The sequence below is a fragment of the Peromyscus maniculatus genome, chromosome 20 (genome assembly GCF_049852395.1).
Source record: "Peromyscus maniculatus bairdii isolate BWxNUB_F1_BW_parent chromosome 20, HU_Pman_BW_mat_3.1, whole genome shotgun sequence".
Taxonomy (NCBI): Eukaryota; Metazoa; Chordata; class Mammalia; order Rodentia; family Cricetidae; genus Peromyscus; species Peromyscus maniculatus.
In genome coordinates, this window is record NC_134871.1 from 72,492,517 (window position 1) to 72,518,246 (window position 25,730).

At 44.4% G+C, this 25,730-nt stretch overlaps 1 long non-coding RNA gene across 1 annotated transcript; it reads left to right on the forward strand.

The window, feature by feature from the left end:
• The first annotated feature begins 2,146 nt into the window (after positions 1–2,146).
• Positions 2,147–24,978, forward strand: LOC121824465 (uncharacterized). Its single transcript, XR_006066354.2, has 3 exons — positions 2,147–2,370; positions 24,292–24,393; positions 24,551–24,978. It is a non-coding gene; the product is annotated as an uncharacterized LOC121824465 (long non-coding RNA).
• The last annotated feature ends 752 nt before the right edge of the window (positions 24,979–25,730 follow it).

Consider the following 25,730-nt stretch of genomic DNA (forward strand, 5'->3'; position numbering starts at 1 on the left):
GTCAGTTCATCATAGTTGGGAGGGCATAACAGAGCAGAACAGTTCACATCTCTGCCAGAAGGCAGAGAAAAGGCCCTTTAATGATTTGCTAGTGAAAAGTTCTTTCATTTTTCATTTATTTAGAAATGTCTCTGGGCTCAGGTGGTCAAGTGCTTGCCCTATAAGCACAAGAACCTAAGGTCCCTATGGCCCATGTAAAAAGTCAGGTGTGTGTCCTGCTTACAGTCTCAGTGCCAGAGAGTGACAGACAGGAGTCCTGGGCTTTCTGGCTAACCATTGTTGTCTACTAGTAAGCTTCAACCAGTCAGAGGTCATGTCTCAAAAAACAAGGTGGAAGAAGGCTCCTGAGGAATAACAGGCGCATGCCTTTAATCCCAGCACTCCGGAGGCAGAGGCAGGATTTCTGTGAGTTTGAGGCCAGCCTGATCTGCAGATCTACTTCCAGGACAGCCAAGGTGTGATGATATTTTGTTTGTGCTCTAACAAATAAATCTTGCCTGGAGATCAGAGTGCGGACCTAGCCACTAGTAACCATAGAGGCCAGGCAGTGGTGGCACACACATTTAATCCCAGCACTTGGGAGGAAGAAGCAGAAGGTCAGGAGTTCAAGGCCACACTGGGCTATATGAGATTGATCCAGTCTAAAAGAGAAATAGAGCCAGGCAGTGGTGGCACACACCTTTGATCCCAGCACTTGGGAGGTGGAGACCGGAAGTGATAAGACTAGAGAGGAATATAAGGCAGGTAGAAACAGGGGGCAGGGCTCCTTCAGGCTGAGGAATTGGTGAGGTAGGAGGTGGTGGCCGTGGCTTGCTCTTTTGTCTCTCTGATCTTTCAGCATCTACCCCTATATCTGAATCTGGGTTTTTATTATTAAGACCAATTAGGATTTGTGCTACACCAAGGCTATAAAAAAGAAAAAAAAAGTCCTGTCTCAAAAAAAAAAAATCTACTTTAAAGACTTTGGGACTAAAATCATGTGCCACCATGCCTGGCTAATGTTTTTAATTTTTCTTTTAATTATGTGGGAATCTATATTTTCTTTGCATGAATGTTTTCAAACATTCTGTATTATTTCATGTTTATGCCCACTGAAGTCTCTGCTCAGTGAGCTTGGTGGTCAATGACTTATTTCACAGAGATTTCCTTAAATGCCCAGAACCAAAACGTCACCCAGTCTCTGCCAAGGGACTCAGTACTTGTTGAGGCATGCTTTCAACTTCCAGCCAGGTAGTTTATGCTACTTCACTTCCTGCCTGGGTAGAGCCTCGTGTTTGATCAATGGTAAGAAAGTAAGAATTCCTCCTGTCTTTCCTGCCCCCCCCAGCCCTGAGGATGCACATACCTAATGTATCTGTATGTTCTAGATTCCCAGGAACACCCCAAAACTCCAAAGCCCCATACAGACACCACACTCCCTAACTTTTCCTTGTAAGCAGTTTACTTAACTTATCCTTTGTCCCAGTTGTTATCTACCACCACAGAATGCCAACACGTTCAACAGTGGCCTCTCATAGTTTAGACAAATGTCTCTGCCATGTCCAGGTCAGTGAGGGAATGAAGACAAGACAAGCACACACGTGGGAAATCTGGAAACTGGTGGGTTGGGTTCTGTGATGAAAGAAGCTCAACATGTTTATTATATTATATTATAATATTATATTATATGTATATAATATATTATATACAGTTGAACAAGGAAGCAGAGTACCACCTGCAGATAAACAAGGAGGCAGGGTTTATGGTGTACAGCTGGATCCAGGAGGAAGGTTTAGCTAATCTCTGTAGTAGCAATTTCTACAGGGAGCCGTCTTTAGGTATTGAGTCTTGCAGGGGTTTTGAATCTATAGTGGACATTTTCTGCAACACTATCAGCATGTACATATGGACCAGAGGAAGGCTTCCCGTTCTTCTGAGCCAGGATGGGGGAGGTTTTACCACAAGTCTGAGGCTATGGGGTCCTTGACATGGCTGTACCTCATGTCAGTAACACACATTTACTCAGGACTTCCTCCACTCCCCACAGTCCCTAAACAAAATCTGTTCTCTGCAAGCTGCAAGTCAGCTCAAATAAAGATGGCCTTCTCTTTTTTAGACTTCACGTGGACTCTTTTCTTTGGCTTGTTGTATTTGGACGGGGGGTACACAGGGTTATTGGCATGAACTGGCATGATCCAGAGTTGGTTTTGAAAGAGTTACTTCGGCAGCTGGCATGGTTACTGATCTGCATTCTTTTGGAACAACTCTGCCAGCAGGGCCGGGTTCTGCCCCCGTTCCAGTCTGTATTGCTGTTGCCGTCCATATGGCAAGAAGAGGAAGAAAGCAGTTCCAGTCTAACACAGGATTGCTGGAGGTGTTATTGGAAATCAGGTGTGTATTTCTGGTGAGTCTGCATTGCCACCATTTGCCAAATGCTTCCAAGCTGGAGGTAAGTGACTCGGTGCATTTTTAGCCAGTGCAAACAGCACAGAGCTGAAGACAGAAATGTGGCAGTTGAAGCCGCTGGTTTGGTGAAAACTGTTTCAGAGCTGCAAAGAACACTGAAAGGCAGCCTTACGTACGATCTTCCAAGAAGCCACTAAATGGATCAAATAATGAGTTTGCTGTGAACGTGGCTTCACAGCACGTTGAAGGAACTTTGAGCCCATTCTGTCCCTCACAGAGCTGCCAAGCTGCTGGCTTTCATTGTATCTGCCACAGGATGTTGGTTTCCAAGGCTCCTACAGAACTTTGGAGGAGGGAAGAGGAAAGGATGTTAACCACCGGACACACGCCTTTAATTCCAGCACTCAGGAGGCAGAGCAGAACCAGGCAGATCACAGTGAGTTCAAGGCTAGCCTGGTCTACAGAACAGATCCAGAACAGGCACCAAAACTACACAGAGAAACCCAGTCTTGAAAAACCAAAAAATAAAATAAAAAAGTGAAAGGGATGTTAATCTTGGCTGGTCTTCAGAATGCCTTGGAATCCTGAAGAAGTAGGTCTTCCCTCAGGAGCAGGATAAACCTGCCATAGAGAGAGGGGCAAGCAGGCAAAAAGAAAAAGCTTCTGTCTAGTTAGGTTTCTATCGCTGTGACAAGACACCATGACCACAGCAACTCTGATAAAGGAAGGCATTTAACTGAGGTGCTGGCTTACAGTTCAGAGGTTCAGTCCATTATCATCATGGTGGGGAGCAAGGCAGACATGGTGCTGGCTGCATCTTGATCAGAAGGCAACAGGAAATGGACTGGGACACTGGGATTGGGGAACTCTGAGACCTCAAAGCCCATCCCCACAGTGACACATTTCCTCCAACAAGGCCACACCTACTTCAACAAGGCCACACCTCTTATTACTGGCACTCTCTCTGAGATTATGGGGGCCAATTTACATTCAACTACCACACCTTCCTTTTCCTTGTCCTTTATTTCACCCGTGGAATGTGTCCAGGATCACCGGCTCGTCACCAGGCCTCACCACTGGCGTTGCTGCCATCCCTACCTACACCACAGTTCTCTAGTCACTTAGCACTTTCAAAAGAAACCTTCCCTTCCCTCAGACTGCCCTCCGTGGTCCTTGATATGGTTCCGCGTGGTTTGAGTACATCACAAAAAAAGGTTCATGTACTAACATCCTGGTACTTAGGGGATGGTGAAGACGGTGGAACCTTTGAGAGGAGAGGCCTCAAAGGAAGGTGATTAGGTCTTTGGGGGCATCACCCTTGCAAGAGATTGACATAATGATCACGGCCCCTTGCTAGATAGAACCTGTCTAAGCCTGATTTCCCTTCAGGTCACTGATCTGACCTGAATGACATTCCCTGACCACCCTACACTTCACATCTCACCACTCCATTTTCTTCATTGTGCCTCGTTATTCCTCAGCACTCACGCTATCCGACATGTTGTATTTGCTAATGTCCATCTGTCTCCTCACATCATAATGTAAGCTCATGAAGACACTCTGTGGTTTTATTTGTAACTACCTGGAATTTTGACCTCAGGACAGGAAGAACTGTGCCATTATTATCCCAGGTTCTCCTTAAAGACCACTCCTATATCTTTGTAAGCGTATCCTTCCTGCTTGATCCTAACTTGACATCTATTCATTTTGAAATCTTACTTAGCATAAACAAATAACTTTTTTTCCTTTTTGGTTTCTCGAGACAGGGTTTCTCCGTGTAGTTTTGGTGCCGACATTTGCCTGAGATTGAACAGCAGCTGGTTACTAACAGAGCCAAGGTTTTACCTTAAAAAAAAAAATGTGGTAGAATATTTTAATGATAGTAGGATAGAGAAAGATCCTAAAACAAGAATAAAAAATAATATTCATGGACTGGGGCGTCTATCTCAGAGCACTGGCCTGGCATTCATGTGGACAGAGTTCCCCAGATGACTTTAAAAAGTCATAAAGGAAAAAATGGAAAGAGTTGAAGTTCTTTGCATCAAAAGATACCATAGGACCCCAAAAGATAACTCAGTTGGTAAATACTCACCACACACCAAAGAGAGCCTGTTTCATCCCTAGCATCTACATTAGTTACATAAAATAGGCATGGTGGCACATGCTGATAACACCAGCGTGGGGGAGTGGAGGAGGTTGGGGGAGTCAGTTGGGAGACAGAAGACGGCTCAGTGGGTCAAGGCGCTTGCTGCCAAGCCCGATGGCCTGGGTCTGATGGAGGTCCCACAAGGTGGAGGGAGAGAACTAACTCTTGTGAGTGGTCTTCTGACCACTATGTGTGTGCTCTGTCACACGTGCATCCAAACGCTTACACACAGACAAACCAATGTAAAAAAGGACGCATGGTAATGAGATGGCTTGGTGAGTAAGGGTGCTTGTTGCCAAGCCAGAGGATGGGAATTCAAACCCAGGAACCACCTGGTGAATGAGAGAACTGATTCCCACAAGTGGTCCCTTAGCCTTTGCGTGAATGCCATGGCATGTGCAAAGGGCCTGAACATGCACAGACACACAGACACACACACAGACACACACACAGACACACACACAAATAAATAAATAAATAAATAAATAAATAAATAAATAAATAAATAAATAAGCAAACAAATGTAAAATCAAAATTTAAAGAGAGGGGAGGGGCTGGCTAGATAGTACAAGAAGTACTTGCCTCTCAAGCCTGACAACCTGAGTTTGATCCCTAGGACCCACATAAAGATGAAAGGAGAGAACAACCCCCCCAAAGTTGTCCTCTCACCTCCACTTATGTGCATGGCATGTGTGCGCTTGCGCTTGTATAGACATACACATGCTAGTAATAAATAAATATATATATATTTGAAAACCTAGATGGATGGATCCTGAACATGAGGTTGACCTCTGACCTCCACATGCCTGTGTGTCCCAACATAAGATAGAGAATTTACAGAGGAAGAAATTCATGTGGTTATATATAAAAGCTGCCTAGAGATGAATGTTTTCCACAGTACATGGTAGTAGAGTACTTGCTTGGGCATGTGCCAGGTTCTGGCTTGGGTTCCCAGAAACCCCTAAAACTCAGCAATTAGGAAAGTGGAAGTTTAAGTACGAGATCCTACAATGTAATATTTGGCAATAAAAACTGTCAGGTATAGTAAGTGTTAGAAGGATGCAGCTAGAGGAATTATTAATTCAGCTATTTTGTTGCTACAGAAATTAATGACAGCCCATAAAACCAATGCTACACAAACCACACACCATATTACCTAGTTATTTTCCATGGAGGACTCCTCCCCTGAGAAACGTTCATATGTTCACAAGCAGACATGCAGACAATGTTTATTGCTTCATTTCAGTATAATAAAAGAAATAAGAAACCATCCAATGTTTCTCACTAGGAAAATGGTCTCCCTTACATATGCATTTATCTACTTGGATCCAGCTCAAAAACACAGCATTAAGTCAAAAAAGCAAGGTGATAAAAAACAAAATATTGGTGCTTGGTGTGCTTGGTGGGACACTTGTAGTCCCAGGTACTGGGGAGACTGAGTTGGGAGAATAATATGAACTATGAGGTGTTGTGAACTAGAATATTTGTTTAACTATGTAAAGATGTGTTACTGTTTCACCTTGCCTGCCTAAGGCACATGATTGGTCTAATAAAAAGCTGAACGGTCAATAGCAAGGCAGGAGAAAGGATAGGTGGGGCTAGCAGGCAGAGAGTATAAATAGGAGAAATCTGGGAAGAGAAAATTGAAAAGAAGGAACAAGAGGAGGAAGAGGACCCTAGCAGCCAGCCACCCAGCTACACAGCAAGCCACGGAGTAAGATTAAGATTTACAGAAGTAAGAGAATGGGAAAGCCCAGAGGGAAAAGATAGATGGGAGCCGGGCGGTGGTGGCGCACGCCTTTAATCCCAGCACTCGGGAGGCAGAGCCAGGCGGATCTCTGTGAGTTCGAGGCCAGCCTGGGCTACCAAGTGAGTTCCAGGAAAGGCGCAAAGCTACACAGAGAAACCCTGTCTCGAAAAACCAAAAAAAAAAAAAAAAAAAAAAAAAAAAAAAAAAAAAAAGAAAAGATAGATGGGGATAAATTAAGTAGCTGACTAGAAACAAGCCAAGCTAAGGCCAGGCCGTCATAATTAAGAATAAACCTCCATGTGTGATTTATTTGGGAGCTTGGTGCCCCCCCCCTCAAAAAAAAAAAAAAAAAAGAGAACCAAAACAACCAACAACACAGTGAGGGTTTTTTGTTTTGTTTTATTTTGTTTTTCGAGAAGAGTTTCTCTGTGTGCCTCTAGTTGTCCTGGAATTCAAGCTGTAGACCAGGCTGGCCTTGAACTCACAGAGATCCGCCTGTCTCTGCCTCCCTAGTGCTGAGATCAAAGGTGTGCGCCACCACCACCCGGCTGAGCTGTGAGTTTGAGACTCGCTTGAGACTAGTCTGAGAAAATAGCAAGACTCAAAGCAAAACAAAAATGGTATAGTTATAATTATTGAATAAAAGTATGCAGAGTGATATGTACTTTACAGAATTGTAGTTTATGGATTTCACATATGTTGTAAAAATGTAAAACATGCACAGCAATGGTAAGCATCAACTTTAGATGTCAAAAGGAGGGGAATGACTAGTGGATAAGGCTGTGCCTAAATCTAATTAAAATTACTTATTAATATTTTTATTTTATATCCATTTAAATCCTAATCAAAGTATATTTTTTAGATCTATTGAGTTGTAATTGATAAAAATTAAACTACATCTATTTGAAGTATAAAATCTGATAGGTTTAAAAAAATCTTTTAGTTTTTGAGATTATATCTTTTTCTCCTTCCAAACCCTCCCATGTCTCTCCTTCCAAATTCATGGCCTCTTTCTCTTTAATTGTTGTTACACATATATATTCCTAAATACATAAATATAACCTGCTCAGCCTGTATGATGTTACCTGTGTGAATGTTTCCAGGGCTGACCATTTGATATTGGATAACTAATTGGTGTGCTCTTCTCTGGGGAAGACTGTCCTGCTCTCAGCTTTCCTTAGTTGCCTATAATTCTTCATCTATGATTGAAGCATCCTGGGCTTTCCCCCGCTTCCACTTTAGCATATTTATTGGTGTTGTCCTTGTTCAGGTCTTATTTAGACAGCCATGTTGGTGAGTTTCTGACATTTCTAGGAGAGACAATCTCACAGTAAACTCACTGTTCCTCTGTCTCTTACAATTTTTCCACCCCCTCTTCTGCAATGATCCCTGACCCTCTGGAGCAGGAGCTGTGTTGTCTTAGCTGGGGCCGGGCCCCACAGCTCTTCATTTTGATCTGTTGTGGTCTGCTAGGTTTTTATGTGTGTACACTCATGGAACTTTGTTGACCATTATTCCTAGAAGTGAAGTAGATAGGAAGTCTACAAAAATATCTTTTTCAACTTTGTTTATTTGTGTGTACCGTGGCACACATATGGAGGTCTGAGGACAACTTTTGGAAGTTGGTTCTCTTTCTACCATGTAGGGCTGTGAGATCTCAGGTCATAAGATCTGGTAGCCCACACTTCTATTTGCTAAGCCATCTTGCCAGCGTCCAAAATCCAGATCTGTATCTGTAGAAATGTTCTAGATCAAATGAACAGAAGTCTAGCCTGAGTCATTTAAAAGTCACAGCCCCCCAATTAATTTCTAGACCTGAGCCAGATGATGGACCCAGAAACCCTTGAATGATGGAGAGTCCCCGACACTAACAAAAATCTATGCTTTTGACCTTTGACCAGGGTAACTATACATAGAGGAAAGGGGAATAAGAAGACCTTTAGAGAATTCTGCACACTGTTTCTGAGCTGACACTGATTGAAGGAGGACCAAATGTCACTGTGGCCAAGCAGTCAGAGTTAGAGCTTATGGAGGTCAGGTGATCAATGGAGCTCTAAAACAGAGGTCTCATGTGTATCTAGGGTCATTAAGCAAGGTAGCAAGCTTACTTACCTAACAAGCCATTTTATTTGCTCTCTTTCTTTGTTTTTGAGACAGTCTTATTTGTTTGTTTTTGGGTTTGTTTTGTTTTGTTTTTTCAAGACAAGTTTTCTCTGTGTAGCCTGGCTATCCTGGAGCTCACTATGTAGACCAGGCTGGCCTCTGACTCAGATCTACCTGCCTCCACCTCCCAAATACTGGGATTAAAGGAACGTGCCACCACCACCTGGCTGAAACAGAGTCTTATGTATCCCAGGCTGGCCCCAAACTCACTATGTGTCCAAGGAGGGCCTTGAATATCTGATCCTCCTGTCTCTGTCTTTGGAGTGCTGGTGAGAACACTGCCATTCTCTGCATCAGAAGATGGAGTGGGATGAAGTCTTCCAAGACTCTTTCTAGTACTAGACTCCAGAGTGGGTCTCTAAAATGGTCTTCTGGTTATTTTTCCCCATTTTGAGGATGTGTAATTAGAGCAGATATTCTTAGCAGCTGGAAGGTCAGGTTTCCTGACCTGTGAAGTGAGGACTGTTATGCTGGGAAAGGTGGAGTGGAAAAGCCGGGGATGTAGTCAGATGATAAATCACACACTCAGAGACCTGAATTCAAACCCCAGAATACACACACACACACACACACACACACACACACACACACACACACACACACACACACGCCAAATGGAAGTCACAAGAACACAAGAACTGCTTTTGTTCTAAAAAAATCACAAATCAAATGTAGCACCATACTTCTAGAAGGATTATAGAGATTGGTGCCGTCAATCAAAAGCAGTTGGCCTCTGCAGAAGAGAATGGATGATCTTGCAGAATGACAATGGATGGCTGCAAGTTTAACCAGGTGTAGACGCCAGTTGTAGCTGCTATGCCAAATACAACTTCATTGTCTGGGAAAATGAAAACTTATCTGGAACCTGTGCAGCTACTGGCTTAGAAAGAGGATTGATTGCAAGGTCCGTAATATTCTCTCACTGTACTTCCTCAGGGGTAAATTGTAGGGGCAAGTGAAGTCCTGAGTGAATGTGTGTTGTTGACATGGGCACAGCCATGTCAAGGACTCCATTGCCTCAGCCCCATGGGAGTGGCAAATCCTTCCCTGGGTGAACCTCAGAAAGATGGAAATGCCTTCTGGTCTGAGTGCAAATGTTGACAGTGTGTGCAAAAAACGTTCACTGAAGCTTTCTCTGCCTGGATATTTGTGTCCAGAAGACTGCTGCCCTACTGAGATTAGCTAAACCTACATCTTTGATTTCGTTGTGTACCTGAAAGCCTGTCTCTTTGTTCAGCTGTATTCAATAACCCCACCTCCCTGTTCAACTAACTGTATATAATATACACACCATGTTCCAGAGTACTGCAGTTTCTCTATCAGAGAGCCTAGTCCACCAGATCCAAGCTTGTCTGTATGTCCTTATGTTTTCTTTATTCCCTCATTGTCCTAGTCGGGTCCATCCCTGGAGTGCAGCAGGATGTAGTAGTGTATGAACTTGTATACCAGCTTATCCTTGGACTTTCTTAGGAGCACCAGCTACCAAATAATGACATGGAGGCTTCTTATTATGAAAGCTTGGCCTTAGCTTAGGCATGTTCCCAAATAGCTCTTATAACTTAACCCATTTATGTCAGTCTATGTTCTGCTACATGGCCCCTTACTGCTCCTCTATACTGTAGGTCCAATTCCCTCTGCATCTCACTGGCAAATTCTCCACCTCTCTTCTACCCAGAGTTCCTCTCTCTCCTCAGAAGTCCAGCCTAGCCTCTCCTGTCTAGCTATTGGCTATTCAGCTCTTTATTACAGTCTCAACAATGTTTAAAAGTCCAAAGTTCAAAGTCTCCTCTGAGATTCATGCAATCTCTTATGGAATAAAAATTTAAAAGCATGTCAGATACTTCCAACATGAATGGCACAGGATATATATTACTGTTCCAAAATGTAGGGAAGGGAGCATAGTGAGGAAATACTGGACTAAAGCAAGACCAAAAAACCAGCCGGGCAAACACAAAACTTTGCATCTCCACGTCTGAGGTCAAAACGCTCTTCAGACTCCAACTCCTTTCAGCTTTGTTGACTGCACCACACTTCTTTCTCTTGGGCTTGTTCCGCTCCCTGTTAGCAGCTGTCCTTAGCAGATATCCCACGACTCCAGCATCTCGAACACTTTGGGGTCTCTAAGGCAATCCAGGCTTCAACTTCAGAGCTTCGGGAAATGGCCTCCCTAGGCCTCCATTCAGGGACACCTTTGACACATGCCTGGCCTCAGGGGCTTTCCTTAGTCACAGAGGTAAATTCCATAGCCCCTTTCTTTTATCCTTAACTCCAGAACCATGTGGCCAAAGCTGCCAAGTTCTGCTGCTTACTGGAGCTGGAACATGGTCCCCTTGTTCAACTACATCTTCACCAGCTTTCTGTCCTTCACTACCTAAGCTTGGCTGTCCTGAAACTGGATCTCTAGACCAGGCTGGCCTCAAACTCAGAGATCCACCAGCCTTCCAAGTGCTGGAATTAAAGGCATGCACCACCGTACCCAGCTCTAAGCTTTTCTTTAGCTCCTTGTCACAAGTTGGAAACTTAGCTGGGTGGGATCTTGCCTTGAGATCACCACTCCCTTTATTCCTTTTCTTAATCCGTTTATCTCCTTGACCACAGGATTTAGCTCTATTCTACTTCCTGGTGCCGCTTTTCTCAATCTGTACATTTTGTATTTTTATTTGCTCAGCTGGCTCCTACATCTTTCAGGCAACAGGAAATGGTCTGAGGATCACACTGAACAAAGCTTGAACAAAAGAGACCTCAAAGTCCGATCCCAAAGTGACACACTTCCTCCAACAAGGCCACACCCACTTCAACAAGGCCACACCTCCTAATAGTGCTACCTGTGAGCTTAGGGGGGCCAATTGCATTTATACTACCACAGGGGCCTTTTTTAAAAAAATGAAGCAGAGCTAAAGGTTTAAAGGTATTTTAATATAGGCTTAAGCCTGAGGGTTATGACAAAGAGAGGTGCTGAGAAGAAAGTGAGACGTACCAGAGAGCATGAGTGTGGATTTCTCTGAGAAAGAGTCACAGAAAGTCAGACATACCCAAACGTAGGTACTGGCTCTTTAAGGGAGAGTCATCAGTCCTCAAGAATGATACCACCAACTTCCCTGGGGCTCCAAGTTGCAGATGGCAGATTGTAGGACTTCTCCGTCTCTATAATTGCATAACCTACAGCTTATTGTGTTATATTGCACAAGCTTTTGCTGGGGAGATGAGCAAATGCCTATTCACATGCCGTGACAGAACACCAATGACAGACCAAAGAAATGATTCCACTCAAGGGTGGCTTGGTGAATCAGCGAGTTTAACTGAGGTTACTTACAGGAGCGTGAGGGGTTCACCTACAAGGTGGGTGTGGTGACAGCACTGAAGGAGAATGTCTCTGCCCTCCAGCACGTGATCTACCTCAGGACCCCTTCTCTGCCATAGGACTTTAGAGGACTCAGCCTTGTCCAGGGGAAGGACAGCTGTTCCACACATGCCGGGCACCTTCCTTGTTGCTGTGTTCAAACACCTGACAAAAAGTAGCTCAAGGGAGGAAGGATTTGTTTTAGCTCACACTGCAGGGAAGTGAGGTCCACCTGTGTTTCAGTGAGGGTTTCTATTGCTGTAGAGAGACCATGACCACAACAACACTTATTAAGAAAACATTGAATTGGGCTGGCTTGCTTACAGTTCGGAGTTCAGTTCATTATCATCATGAGCAGCATGCAGGCAGACATGGTGCTGTAGCTGTAGCTGAGAGTCCTACATCTTGCAAGCAACAGGAAGTCAACTGAGACACTGGGTGGAATCCTGAGCATAGGAAACCTCAAAGCCCGCCCCCATAGTGACACACTTCCTCCTACAAGGCCAAACCCTACTCCAACAAAGCCATACCTCCTAATAGTGCCACTCCCTATGAGATGATGGGGGCCAACGGCATTCAAACTACCACAACCTGCAAGGGACGGCATGGTGCCAGGAGTGGGAAGTGTCTCAGTACATTGTGTCTTATAGTCGGGAAACATGAATGTTGCTGCTCCCCGGCTTCCTTTCTTCCCTTTTTATTCAGTCTGATACCAGCTGTACTATAGTGCCCCCTACATAAGGGTGGGCCTTCCTCCTCAGATGGTTGTGAGCTGCCTGACATGGGTGCTGGGAACTGAGCCTGGGTCCTCTGCAAGAACAACAGTTGCTCTGCTAAGCCAACCCGCCAGCCCCTTTTATTTATTATTTTTAACTGCGTATGTGTGGGGGTGGGGGGTGGGGGGTGGGGAAGTTATGCACATGTGTGTGAGGGTGACCAAGGAGGCCAGCAGCATCAGATTCCTGGAGCTGGAGTTACAGGCAGTTGTGAGCTGCCTGACTTGGGGGTTGGAACCCAAGCTTGGGTCCTTGGCAAGAGAAGTATGTATGCTTAACTGCTGAATCATTTCTTGACCTTGTTTTTTGAGACAGGTTCTCTCACTGATTGGTTAGGCTGGCTAGCCATCAAGCCCAAGGATCCTCCTGTCTTTGCCTCCCCAGATCTGGGATTTAATGCATGAGTGTGCCTGGCTTTTTCTGTGGGTGCAGGGGATCTGAACTTGGGTCCTTAAGTTTGTGTCACAACCACTTACTAACTGAATCATCTCCATAGTCCTCTTTGTGTTCTCTTTAAGAGATCTTTGCCAGGGTCAGCTGTGTGGCTCAGCCATAAAGGCCCTTGATGCCAAGTCTGATGACCCGAGTTCCACATGGTGGAAGGAGATAACTGACTTTATAAAGTTATCCTCTGACACTCACACATGTGCCAAATGTGTGTACATGTGTGCACACAAGCACACCTCTTCACACAAATAAATAAACAACACTGCCAAACCCAAAGTTACTAAAAGTTTCAATGTTCTAGCATCTTTACAATTTAATTTTTACCTATATTTGTGTTTAATCATCTTTGTTGTTTTGGGGGGAGGTGTGACAGTTTTTCTATGAAGCCCTGGCTGTCCTGAAACCATAACAGAGCAGGTTGGCTTTGAAGTTTCAGTGACCCTGCCTCTGCAACCTAGGTCTAGGGTTATAGGCATGTGCCACTCCGCCTGCACAGTTTCTTTCTTTCTCTTTCTCTTTTTCTTCATCTTTTAGACAGAGTCTTGATATATAGCTTAGGAGAGCCTTGAACTTAGGATCTTCCTGCCTCAGCCTCCCAAGTGCTGGGATTACAGGCATCTGCTGCCACACCTGGCCCCATCTTGACATTTTGAAATAACTTTTGTATATATCATGAGGCACACAGCAAGGTCATTTCATTTCACATATTGCTCCAGAACCACTTGTTGAGAAGCACATTCTTTGTTCCATTTTGGACTGCTCTACCCACACATAATCAATTAAATTTCAGCAAAGGCAATTTAAACAGGAGAAAGAGAGGGTTAGAGAAGTATTATTGTTAAACACTTACCCAGCACGTTGGGTATTGGCTTCCCAATACCACACACACCAGTCCAAAATAGTGTTGAACTCAGGGCTTGCTCAGCAAGTGCCTTTACCCACTGAGTCACCCCACTGGCCTGTATTTAGGCCTTTAATGAATCACCAAGTCTTTATATATTTCATTGTGTTTTTTGTCAAATTCAATCCTAAGTACTTTGAGACAGGGTCTCATGTAGGCCAAGGGTGGCCTCAAACTGAATGTGTAGCTGTTTAAGGATGATGACCTTTTAAGCATGACCTTAAACTCCTGGTCCTTCTGCCTCTATCTCCCAAGTGACTGGGTTATAGATAGGTAGTACCACCATTTTATGCCTGGTTAATTCAGTGCTGGAGACCAAACACAGGCTTTGTGCAAGCTAACCACACCTAGCTCAGAAGTGATGTTCTGATTATATCCTTAACACTATAAACGATTTTGATAGCTGGGCAGTGGTGGCACATGCCTTTAATCCCACACTCTGGAGGTAGAGACAGGCAGATTTCTGTGACTTCAAGGCCAGCGTGGTCTACAGAGCAAGTTCCAAGACAGTCAGGGATGTTATATAGAGAAACTCTGTCTCAAAAAAACAAAAATAAATTGATGTGTCAGTCCCATTGCTGACTTTGATCCACAAATAATGTCCGACAAGTTTCTCTGCTATAAAATTACTTTTTCCTTGGTAATCAATGAATACTTTATGATAAAGTACTTTGAGACCCAGGTTTATCCAATTTGTCATCACATTTTCACTTACTTGGTTTAATATTTGTAGGTTTTTGTGGCTTCTAAGATTATGTTATTACTATGATTATTACTAAATGATGTATCTGTGGGTAACTATGTGCCTAATGCCCACAGAGGCCAAAAGTAGGCATTAGATCCCCTGGAAACGGAATTACAGCTCATGGTGAGCCGCCATGTGGTGCTGGGAATGGAATCTGGGTCCTCTGCAAGAGCAAACAGTGCTCTTAACCACTGACCATCTGTCCAGCCCCTAAACACTGTATTTGAATTCCACCGTCTCCAGTACATTGATTAGTTGTCACTTTAGAGGGGAAGCTTTATCTCCTTCAGTTTATCACTGTTAGAATGACTTACAGATTCCTGTGACGTCCTGTGGGTTATCATTGTTGACTGTCATTATCCCACTTGATGTTTGGATCATTGCAGGTTTGGTCAGCCCTCAGTCTGGCTCCTGTCTGGACATCGCCATTACTTTTTAAGTAAGTACTGTGCTATGTGGCTCAACCAGGTGTTCCAGGTTCACCTTGCATTTCCCACCCCAGTCTTGGAATCAATCTCTTTCAAGGGGCAATGCTTCTTTTTAATGGAGCAAGTGGTTTAGAAACAATACCAGGTGTGATGGATAATATTAAGGTGTTAGGATTCTTAAGCCCTCAGTAAACAGAATTAGAGGGAAGAAATGTATATTACATAGTATATTTCATTATATATCACATTGGTATTTCCAATTCTATTCTGACCTAAGAGTACATAGTTCATTCCAATTTTTTTCAATGGTTGAGATCTTTGGCAGGAAGAAATCTTACTTATTTGATCTTTAGTGTTCAGTACCCTCTCATGTGCAAATAGTCTCTTGATTCTCTTACTGTTGCCCCTTCCCCTGCCGTAGATGTCGTTCTTCATCTCTACCCACAAAGCCGCACGACCCCTACAACCCCCACATGCTGGAGCTAACCCCATAAGTATTTAGAAACCTTGCAGTCCTTCTCTGTCTCTGATACCCACACAAGTGAGCTTCTGTTGCTGCTCATCTCACTGGGCTCCTATATCCCTGATAGCGCGCTCTCTCTCTCTCTCTCTCTCTGTGTGTGTGTGTTGCTAGGGTTTGAACCCAGAGCTTTGTACATGCTAGGCAAACACTCTACTGTGGAGCTATATCCCAGATCAACCTGACGGCTTTTAAACTGAATTATTCAGGAGGGACAAAAATAGGAAGGGATAAAAGGAAGGAAGAAAGACAAGCAGATATGTTTGAAACTGTTCCTTGGTCAAAAAAAAAAACAAAAACATGGCTGGCTGGAGAGATGATTCAGTGGCTAAGAGCACATGATCTTTCAGAGAATCTGGTTCGGTTCCCAGCACCCATGTCAGGGCTGACATCTCTAACTCCAGTTCTAGAAGATGCTCTCTTCCGCCCTCCTCAGGTACTGCATGAACATGGGATAGATAACAGATCCATGCACATAAAATAAAAATAAACAAATCTAAGCCAAGCATGTTGGTGTGATCCTCAGGGTTAGTGTCATCTCGGTGTTTGTGATGCTAAAACAGAGGGTCATGAGCTGAAGACCACTCTAGGTCCTGGGTCACACAGTGAGTTCATGCCAGCCTCAGCTGTGTAGCAAGACCTTGACTTAAAACAAGAAAAAAACATCTTTTTCTTTCTTCTTCTAGGCTGGCCCTCCAAGGGCTAGGATTGAAGGCATTCACCACCATGCCCAGCCTCTTTTTCTTTCTTCTTTTGAAATCTATCTGTTCAGTTCATTTGCCTAAAACACCCACTTTTCCATTGCGATTGCCATTCATACAGTATTGCTGGCTACTGTTTTGCTCATGGTGGGGTAGAAGATCAGGGTTCATCATTAGAGCAGGTGTGGCCAGTCTGTGTCCATGATAAAATTTCCAGTAGCATACAAATTTGATAGAGAATAGTCAGACAAGACTGGCCTTTCATGAAGCCTACATTGAACATGAAGTAGGGTGATGTGACCAAGTTTATATCAGGGTCTGTGTGAGAAGGCAAACCCAGGGCTTTGAGCATAATAGGAACGATATCACTGAGCTACATCCCAACCCCTTGTATGCTCATCCTTTCTGATTTTTCATCTGCTTGTTTTGTGGTGCTGGGGATTGAGTAGAGAGCCTTGTCCATGCCAGGTGAGCATTCATGAGTTGCAGCCCCAGGCCTGTGTGTGTCCATGTTGAACTAAATGGTAAGAGGAAGCCTTTTCTTCCTTCCTCCCTCCCTCCCTCCCTCCCTCCCTCCCTCCCTCCCTCCCTCCCTCCGTCCCTCCCTTTTTTCTTATTTACTTTCTGTGGATAGGTAGGTATGTGAGCATGTATATATGTCCCATGGCGCTCATGGGGGAAGTCAGAGGTCAACTTATTTCACTATAGGAGGACTGAGAATTGAACTCAGTCAGGCTTGGTAACAGGCATCACTGAGCCATCACTATGATCCAAAAGTCTTTCTTTTCTTTCTTAAAATTAAGTGTTATTATGAATCTGTGTGTGGAATGTGTGGAGATCAACCCAAGGCCTTGTGCATGCTAGGAAAGTACTCTGTCAACTGAGCCACATCCCTAGTTCCTCAAAATAGTTTCTAAAAAGACATGTCTTAGGCTGGCAAGATGAGTCAGCAGGAAAAGGCACCCACCACCAAGTCTGGGGACCCAAACGCAATCTCTGGAACCCATATGGTGGAAGGAGAGGACCAACTCCTGCAAGCTGCCCTCTGACAAGTACACCATAGTACTTGCACCTCCCCTTAACACAGAATAAACACAGTCTTGGTGAATTCACACTACCTGATTTCAAGATTTAGAACAAGTTATAAGAACAAAGTCAGTGTGGTGTGGGCACAGGATAAACATTTATATCAATGGATGCATGTGGAGACTTGCATTTCGACAAAGTTATCAAACTAATTCAATGGAAAAAGACAATCTTTGCAAAAAATAGTGAAATAATTACATAACTGAATGCAAAGAAAAATCTTAATTCATACTTTGTTCAACATTAAAAAGGCAACTTGAAACTGATAATAGACTTACATATGAAATCCAAAACTACAAAACCTTTAGAAGAAAATAGAACTTAACTCTTTTTTTTTCTAACTTTTGTTTTGTTTGAAACAGGGTCTCAGTGTGTAGCCTTTGCTGGCCTAGAACTGTATATAGACCAGGCTTGCCCTGAACTCATAGAGATCCACCTGCCCCTGCCTTCCTAGTGCTGGGATTAAAGACGTGTACTATTATGCCCAACCAGAACTAAAAATCTTTGTAATCTCCAATAAAACAGGAATTTCTTAGAACACAAGAACATAAACCATTTTAAGAAATGGATATACATATGAAATTACTGTGCTTGAGAGACTAGGAATAACCTGGGCTACATAGTGTGTCAGACCTGTCACAAACAAACAAACAAAAAAACTATCATTACTTAATGATAAGACTAGCCTTAAGTATCAACAAAAAGATTTGAATAGACACTTCACCAAATTAAAAAGAAAAAACAGAGTGGATAATTATCTAAGAGGCTCAGAATGGCTAAACTTTAAAATATAGACCATCTAAAGAAGTGCTAAGGAAGGACCCACAGCAGCTGGAGCTCTCACATACCAGAGGTAGGAATGCAAAGTGATATACCCCGTTTGCAAAATAGTTTGGCAATCTTTTGTAAAGGTCCACCTACACTTAGCACATAAGCCAGAAATCCCAAGGGAAATAAAAACATATCCACACAAAGACTTGCACATGAATACTCATAGCAGTCTTGTAACAGCCTTGAATTGTAACCTGCCTGAATGCTTATCAACTGATGACCAGAACAGGCGTTACAGAGGACGGACGGTCCGGTGAGATAGCATTTGCAATAAGGAGCAATGCATGCAAAAACATGGATGCATTACCTTTCCATGTATGACTTTCAAACACCTTTAAGAAAGAAACTTCAGGGACAGAAATTAGATCGGTGGCTACTGAAGGCTGTGATGGGTAGGATGGGACCGCTACAAAGGGCTTCGAGGGAACTTGTTGGAATAAAAATGTCTAAATTTAGCCGGGCGGTGGTGTCGCATGCCTTTAATCCCAGCACTCGGGAGGCAGAGCCAGGCAGATCTCTGTGAGTTCGAGGCCAGCCTGGGCTACCAAGTGAGTCCCAGGAAAGGCGCAAAGCTACACAGAGAAACCCTGTCTCAAAAAACCAAAAAAAAAAAAAAAAAAAAAAAATGTCTAAATTGGGGCTGGAGAGATGGCTCAGTGGTTAAGAGCACTGGCTGCTCTTCTAGAGGTCCTGAGTTCAATTCCCAGCAACCACATGGTCGCTCACAACCATCTATAATGACAGCCAGGGCTACACAGAAAAATCCTGTTTCAAGAAGAAAACAAAATAAACAAAAAAGTCTAAATCATACAGTTGTGATGGTAACAAGACCTGTGTGTATATGTGTGTATGAGTGAGTGTGTAAGCGTGTACACACAGCTCTTAGATTGCAGATGTGAACTGCTACGTGTCTGGCTTTTTATAGGAGTACTGGGGATCCAAAGGCAGCAGCTACCTTTGCTTATCCTGTAAGCATCTCACCAAATGAGCATCTCCCCAGCCCTGTCATTGGTAGCTTTATTCTGAACCACACAATTTTGCTATGAGTGATGGCTGTACTAGGGAGCAGAAATGGACAGAAGCAGGGAGACCAGGAGGGAGGGTATTACAGTACCATGTGAGTGAGAGACTACAGTGGCTGGCAACCCACATGGCTGGGTAGAGTGAGGAACCGAGGGTGCCTGCTGGATTTCATTTGAATCTCTAGAACGAGATAAGTATGAGAGGAACTGACTGGGAGAAGTCATGGAGGGAAATGAGACCTGAAGGAGCATGTGGGTACAATGTGGAGGAAGGAGAGGGACTTGGGGTTTGTGGTGACTGGACAAGAGAGTGAAATGAAGTAGACAGAAAAGCAGCAAGAAAGAAACCCCTTGGAATACCACTATTTCCCGCTAAGAGGTACCTGGACTTTGTAGTCTATTTTGTCACTGGAACTCATTAAGTGATTTTTCAGTAGGAGGGTAATTGATCAAGTTCATGTTTCCAAAGATAATTAGAAGCAGTAATATGGAGTGTGGATTGAAGAAGGGAGGCCTTAGAAGTCAGAAGACCCTGCATAGTTGTCTGGTTTTAGGAGACGGTGGAGTGCAGTGGATTCAGCTAAGCGTAGACCTTCTCATAGCAGATTACCACTCATCATGGATTGACCTGCACACACTTCACAACTCATATGTTGACGTATTAACCCTTTGTGCCTCCAAATGTAAGTGTACCTAGATAAGCACTCGGGAATGATCTATGCCAGACGAAGACGTAGACCTACTACTGCAACTGCCAGTGTCAAGGGTGATGGCACCTAGAAATCACAGGGTGGACAAGATGACCCAAGAATCCCCCTCTTTCATTTTTAGTTTTTTTGTGTCATGGTCTCATGGAGTCCAGGCTGGCCTCACATTCGCAATGTGAACTCCTCTTCCTCCTGTCTCTACCTCTAGTGCTAGGATTCTAGGTGTGCGACACCACGATCAGCTTCGAATCCCCTTTTATTGGTAGACTCCTTAGGGGAACCCTGGCATCATTTGCTCTATCAACAGTTAGTGTTGTTTTTGGGGGTGGGGAGGCAGTAGTGAGGTGGTGATGTTTGAGGCAGGGTCTCTTGCAGCTAGGCTGGCTTCAAACTCTCTAGGCAGCCAGGCCTGGCCTTGAACCTCTGATCTTCTTGCTTCTGCCTCCTAAAAGCTGGGATTGCAGCCACCGTGCCCAGCAAAGACATAATTTCTTTTGGGATTGAACATTAGTAAAAGAACCAAAAGCACCCTCAAAGACAGGAAGATGGAAGTCAACTACACTAACACACTGTACTGGGAGGAGGGTCAGAAAGACGGCAGTGGACAAAGCTGGAGAATGTGCCAGAAGCCTCTGGCGGGCCTCTCCCCAGCTACTTCCTTAGGTAGAGGCTTTAAATCGGGGATTGTCTTCTTCCCAGGACCACAAGGAAACCCGACCGAGGCCTCACCAGTCCTTCCAGGCAGGGAGTCCCTTGCCAAAGCAAACAATCCCAGCTCTCCGATTGTGCTCCGCCTGGGGTAGGGGAGAACAAAGATCTCTTTCTTTTCTTCCCCAGTGCTATGGCTGCAGCCAAAGACGCTGTTTACACAATCTTCCCTGGTGAAGAATTTGTTCCTTTTCTCTCTAAGTTGCAGCTGGAAAAGATTGAGTTCCTCCCTGCCTGTTCCTTATTCCCGTGTCCCTGGGCAGGAAAAGTGCCCACACTTGACCTTCCCACCCCTAGAGATGTCAGCACGCTCAGGAATAACTCTAGGCCTTTTATGATATGATGGGGAGTTCAGTTCTAGTGGCAGAAAGCCTTTCTTATCTGGCTGGGAAAGGGGGTGGGGGAAGTCGGAGGACTCAGAAGCCCAGCTTCCTTCCCGGCATTCAGATTCTCTTGATTCCATCCTCTTCCATTCCCTAGGTTTTCTCAGGCACATTTCTACAAGAGGTCAAATCATCAAAACCCAGGGCAGATTTGGATTATTTTGAAAAGATGATTGCAGGTTGGATAAAGTGTTTTCTAGAACGTTTTCTTTGGTCTGCAGCGTATTACTAACTAGATCTGGGAGGGCAGATGTCTCTCCCACATCCCCTAAACAAAAGCAAGAAGGGAAAAGAGGAGTGCTAGAGTCTAATTTTAGTACTGGCAGAGAATCCTAGTGTTAAGTTACTCTTGGTAAATTGGTAACTAAGAAACAGCAGAGAGAGAGAATTTACAGTCTAGCTTTCCAACAAGTCATTTTAAAACCTAAATTTGTGCTGGGGCTGTAGCTCAGCAGTAGGACATATGCTTAGCATGGGGATGCCCTGGGTTCAAGCTCCAGAACAAAAAATTAAAACAAAGCAAAATGAAAAACAGATTTAAGAAAATACTACTAATTTCATTTATTTCTGTGGTATCACAGGGAGGCAGATGCAATCTCATTTTACTAGGAAAGGAACACGCAGCACATAAAGTTAACCAAAGCTCAGTGAGTAACCTGAACCCAGGATTCTGGAACTTTCTATCCAGACTATTCCACAGGGTCAAGCTATTTTCTGAAAACAGTGTGAGTCTTTTATGGTTTTAGTTTTCTGCATTTCTGGGGACTGAACCCAGGGCCTAGTTCATGCTATATAAGCGTTCTACTACTAGAGAAGTCCCCTAGCCCTTGAGTCTTTTATACTGGGTAAACTTCCTCTGCTGTAGACTTTCTCAAATCCCTATTGACTGCTCCCCTGTTGCTAAGGGAGCGGGGCTAGCTGTTTGTTACTTTGCAGCTATGTTTTGGAAACTTGAAGTTCCTGCTCCAGGTGCTGGAGATGTGGCTGGAGAAGCCATGGGGAGTGGAGAGGGGCCACAGGTCGGCCTAACTCAGAAACCATCCCTTCACAGTATACAAACACCTCACTCCAGCCAAACCCCCACCCCGCCCCGCCCCCACCTCAGCAAGATGTGCAGAGTGACTGCTGTAAAAGCAGCTTTGCAGTTCCTGGAAGGCCATAATCCACGACGGTTAAAAATATCTATCCCAGGGTCAGAGCTGTGCCAGCTGCACTGAGCCTGCTCAGAACCCCCAGACAATTATCAGTGTGGTAAAACGGACCCAGGAGCAGGGAAAATGTTTGCAAGACAGCAGCGGGGACAGTGGATTAGGAGACGCTTCACTGCGAAGCCTCAGAAACTACCCAGACTTCTCTTCCTTGCCTCCAATGACTTCCTACAGGCAGAGGTGTATAATGCAAAGACAGGCATGTGCCATCAAGCCTGGACAAGTCTTGATTCTTAAACACCAAAGAAAAAGTACCTATGTCACACAAATGAAAAGGCTCTGAAGCATGCATGCATGCCCCTCTGGGTTAAATGTCATTTCTGTTCGGCTTTCCTGAGCTCCGTCAGATCCGATGAAGTTGGACGACAGCTTGCTGTCTGGGCTGGGCCTTTCTCTGGAGATTCTGAGAAGCAGGAATTTGATTGACGTGTTGACAGAGTCTCTTCTTGAAGTTGTGAGATGAGTTCTCTGCTTCTTCCATCTGCTAGTTAGGATGTCAGTCTAAGCAGAGACTACTTTCTATCTTTGCAAATGACTCTCTCTAGCTACAAAGCAGCAACAGTCCATTAAATCTGTTCTCAAATCTCATTTCCTCTAACGCTCACAATATGAGAAAGCTCTCTGCTGTTGATGCCATTGGATGTGGCCCATCCAGTCTCCCAGTACCTGAGTCAACAGTGCCACGCACCCTAACCAGGGAGTGTCAGGTCTTATAGCAGGGCATATCTTATTTTGAGGTACTGGAGACTGGAACAAGGGGCCCTACATTACATACACTGTATACTTACTCCACCTCAGAGCTCCATTTTTGAAGCAGGGTCATACTATATACCCTAGGCAGGCCTCAAACTCAAGATCCTTCCATTTCAGCCTCCCAGTGTGTGCCAGGACGCCTGGCTTAGCTCTTTTTAAAGGTTCATTTAAAAGAATTTTGCTTAGGGCCCACAAGATGACTCAGTGGTTAACCGAACACCTTTGATCCCCAGAACCCATGAGGAACAGCTGGATTCAGGAAGATGGCTCAGGGATAAAGACGCTTGCTGCCAAACAAACTTGATGACCTAAATTCCATTCTAAGGCACCACATGGAAGAGAGCAAGTTGTCCCCTGACTCCCACATCGGTACCATGGTACACACTTCTTCCTCACCACCGCATTCAAAACAAAACAAAAAACTAGTAGTAGCGTGCACCTTTAATCCCAGCTCTTCTACAGCCTGGAAGCTTGAGGGCCAGCCAGACTGGAGTGCAGCAGAGCAGCACAACAAGAGACATGCTGCCTCAACAAGGCGGAGGGAGAGAACCGAGACTCCACACGCGTGCTACAGCAGCACCTAAGTGCACACCCACACAATGAAAATGTAAAATTTCTGCCTGTCAAAGCAGTTATTCAAAAGATGAGAGAAGCAGGACAGTGGTGGCGCACGCCTTTCATCCCAGCACTCGGGAGGCAGAGGCAGGCAGAAGAGCTCTGTGAGTTCTGGCCAGCCTGGGCTACAAAGTGAGTTCCAGGACAGGTAGGGCTGTTGCACCGAGAAACCTGTCTCAAAAAAAAAACAAAAAACAAACAACAACAACAACAACAACAAAAACCCAAAACAACAACAACAAAAAGAAATAGCAAAAGCCATTTAGAATCCCAGGCATGAGGCAGGACTTGTTTGGTCTTAGTATTCTAAAGTGAGTTAGAGATGCTTCATTCCCATTTCTTCCTTTCCCACAGGGATCATTCTCTCTCTTTGCCATTTCTTTTGTGGCCACTAGATCATAATGTACTAATAAACACCGTGTTTTGAAATAAATGTTCAAAAAAATAAGGAAATTTTAAGGAATGCCTGGAAACTAAAAGGTTTTCTCAGACTTTAGTCTTCTCTTACCAAATGGTGAGAATACCAGGTAGACGGACCAGTGGTGTGTACTCAGAACACAGATTGGGAAAAGGCAAGGTATTTTGAGATATGGCTCAATAAAAAGTTTTATTGCTCAAAACTTGGAGGACTACAACAGTGAAATTCCCTAACTACTGCTGTTCTTTCCTCTTACAGAATTCAACTAGAATGTTCTTCCTCTCAGCTCCCTGGCAGAAGGTCACACACAGCTGCCCTAGCCTCCTGGATATCACCTCAAGCCAAATCACAGTGGTGGTGGTTGGTAGTTTTCTCACGCTGCCTACCTTGACAGGGTCTTACACTGATAAAGCCACCCTGAGACGGGGTGGGGGCGTGGGGGATGGGGGGTGGGGCTCCTCCTTACTGCTTTGTAGCATTTGGATGGTTTACTTTCTCTCTCTCTCTTTTGAGACAGGTTTCTCTGTGTCGTCCTTCCTGTCCTGGAACTCACTCTGTAGACCGTGCTGACCTCAAACTCAGGGATCTGCTGGTCTCTGCCTACTGAGTGCTGGGATTAAAGGCATGCGCCACCACCACCCAGCTTAACATTTAGGTGAGTTTCAAAGGGCATCATTTACTTCCAATTAGGAGGGCATAAAACTATGATCCTCCTCCCCTGGTGCTGAGGAAACACAACTGACTCTTGGAAAAAACGAGGCTTTAAGAACAGGAAAGCAGGTCTCTGCCTTCAGCATCTCTGGGTTCACTCCAGGAGCTTTTTTTTGCCAGATTAAAAATTCCCTTCCTTATGCCAACCAGAAGGGAAAGCTGCCTAGAAAATGGCTTAAATAGACGGAGGCCCGTGAAGAACGAGAAAACAAATTAAAATCAACATATATTGTATTTTGACAATGATGTCCTTTCTGAATACTCTGAGTATCTTTATATGTCCTTACATAATTTCTGGGATGAGAACGGCTACTCCTGTTTACAGATGGGAAAAACAGAGTCCTGGAAAGTTACTGGTTAGAACTGGTTAGTGTTGCAGAGAAAGCGGAGTTTCTGAAGCTTCTTGATTTCAAATCATGGGCGATTTTAAAAACCAGGCCAAGCAGAAACCAAGGTTGGAAAGATCTTCAGAAAATCTGCTCTTAAATCTGTTTCTCCACTAAGCACAACATGCCTTCACCCCAAGTTGCTGGCAACTTGGGGCGCCAATCAGTATCTCGTGGGGCCTCAGCTGAGAGGACCCCGTTGCCTTGACTCCTTCTGAATAAATCTGCTTCCAGGCATCTTACAGAACCATCATCACTCACCTTAGAAAAGCACACATGGGCCACCAAGCTTTGCGCTCTCCAAATGGTCAGCTCAGCTCAGTTCCAGGATCAAGAAGGGAAAAAAACCATTTACCCAGTGACCCCAAAGGGAAGGTAGGACAGGAGCTCCTCCCACCAGGGTTCTAATTCCAGGGACCAGAGCAAAGGGAGGGCTCTTGCTCACTTCTAAATATGCAGACACTACTGGTCAACTTTTGGTTGGACAAAAGTCAGGTCCTGTAGTGGTTTGAAAGAAAATGCTACCCCCCCCCCCTCCAATGGCACTATTAGGAGTGTGGCCTTGTTGAAGTAGGTGTGGTCTTGTTGGAGGAAGTGAGT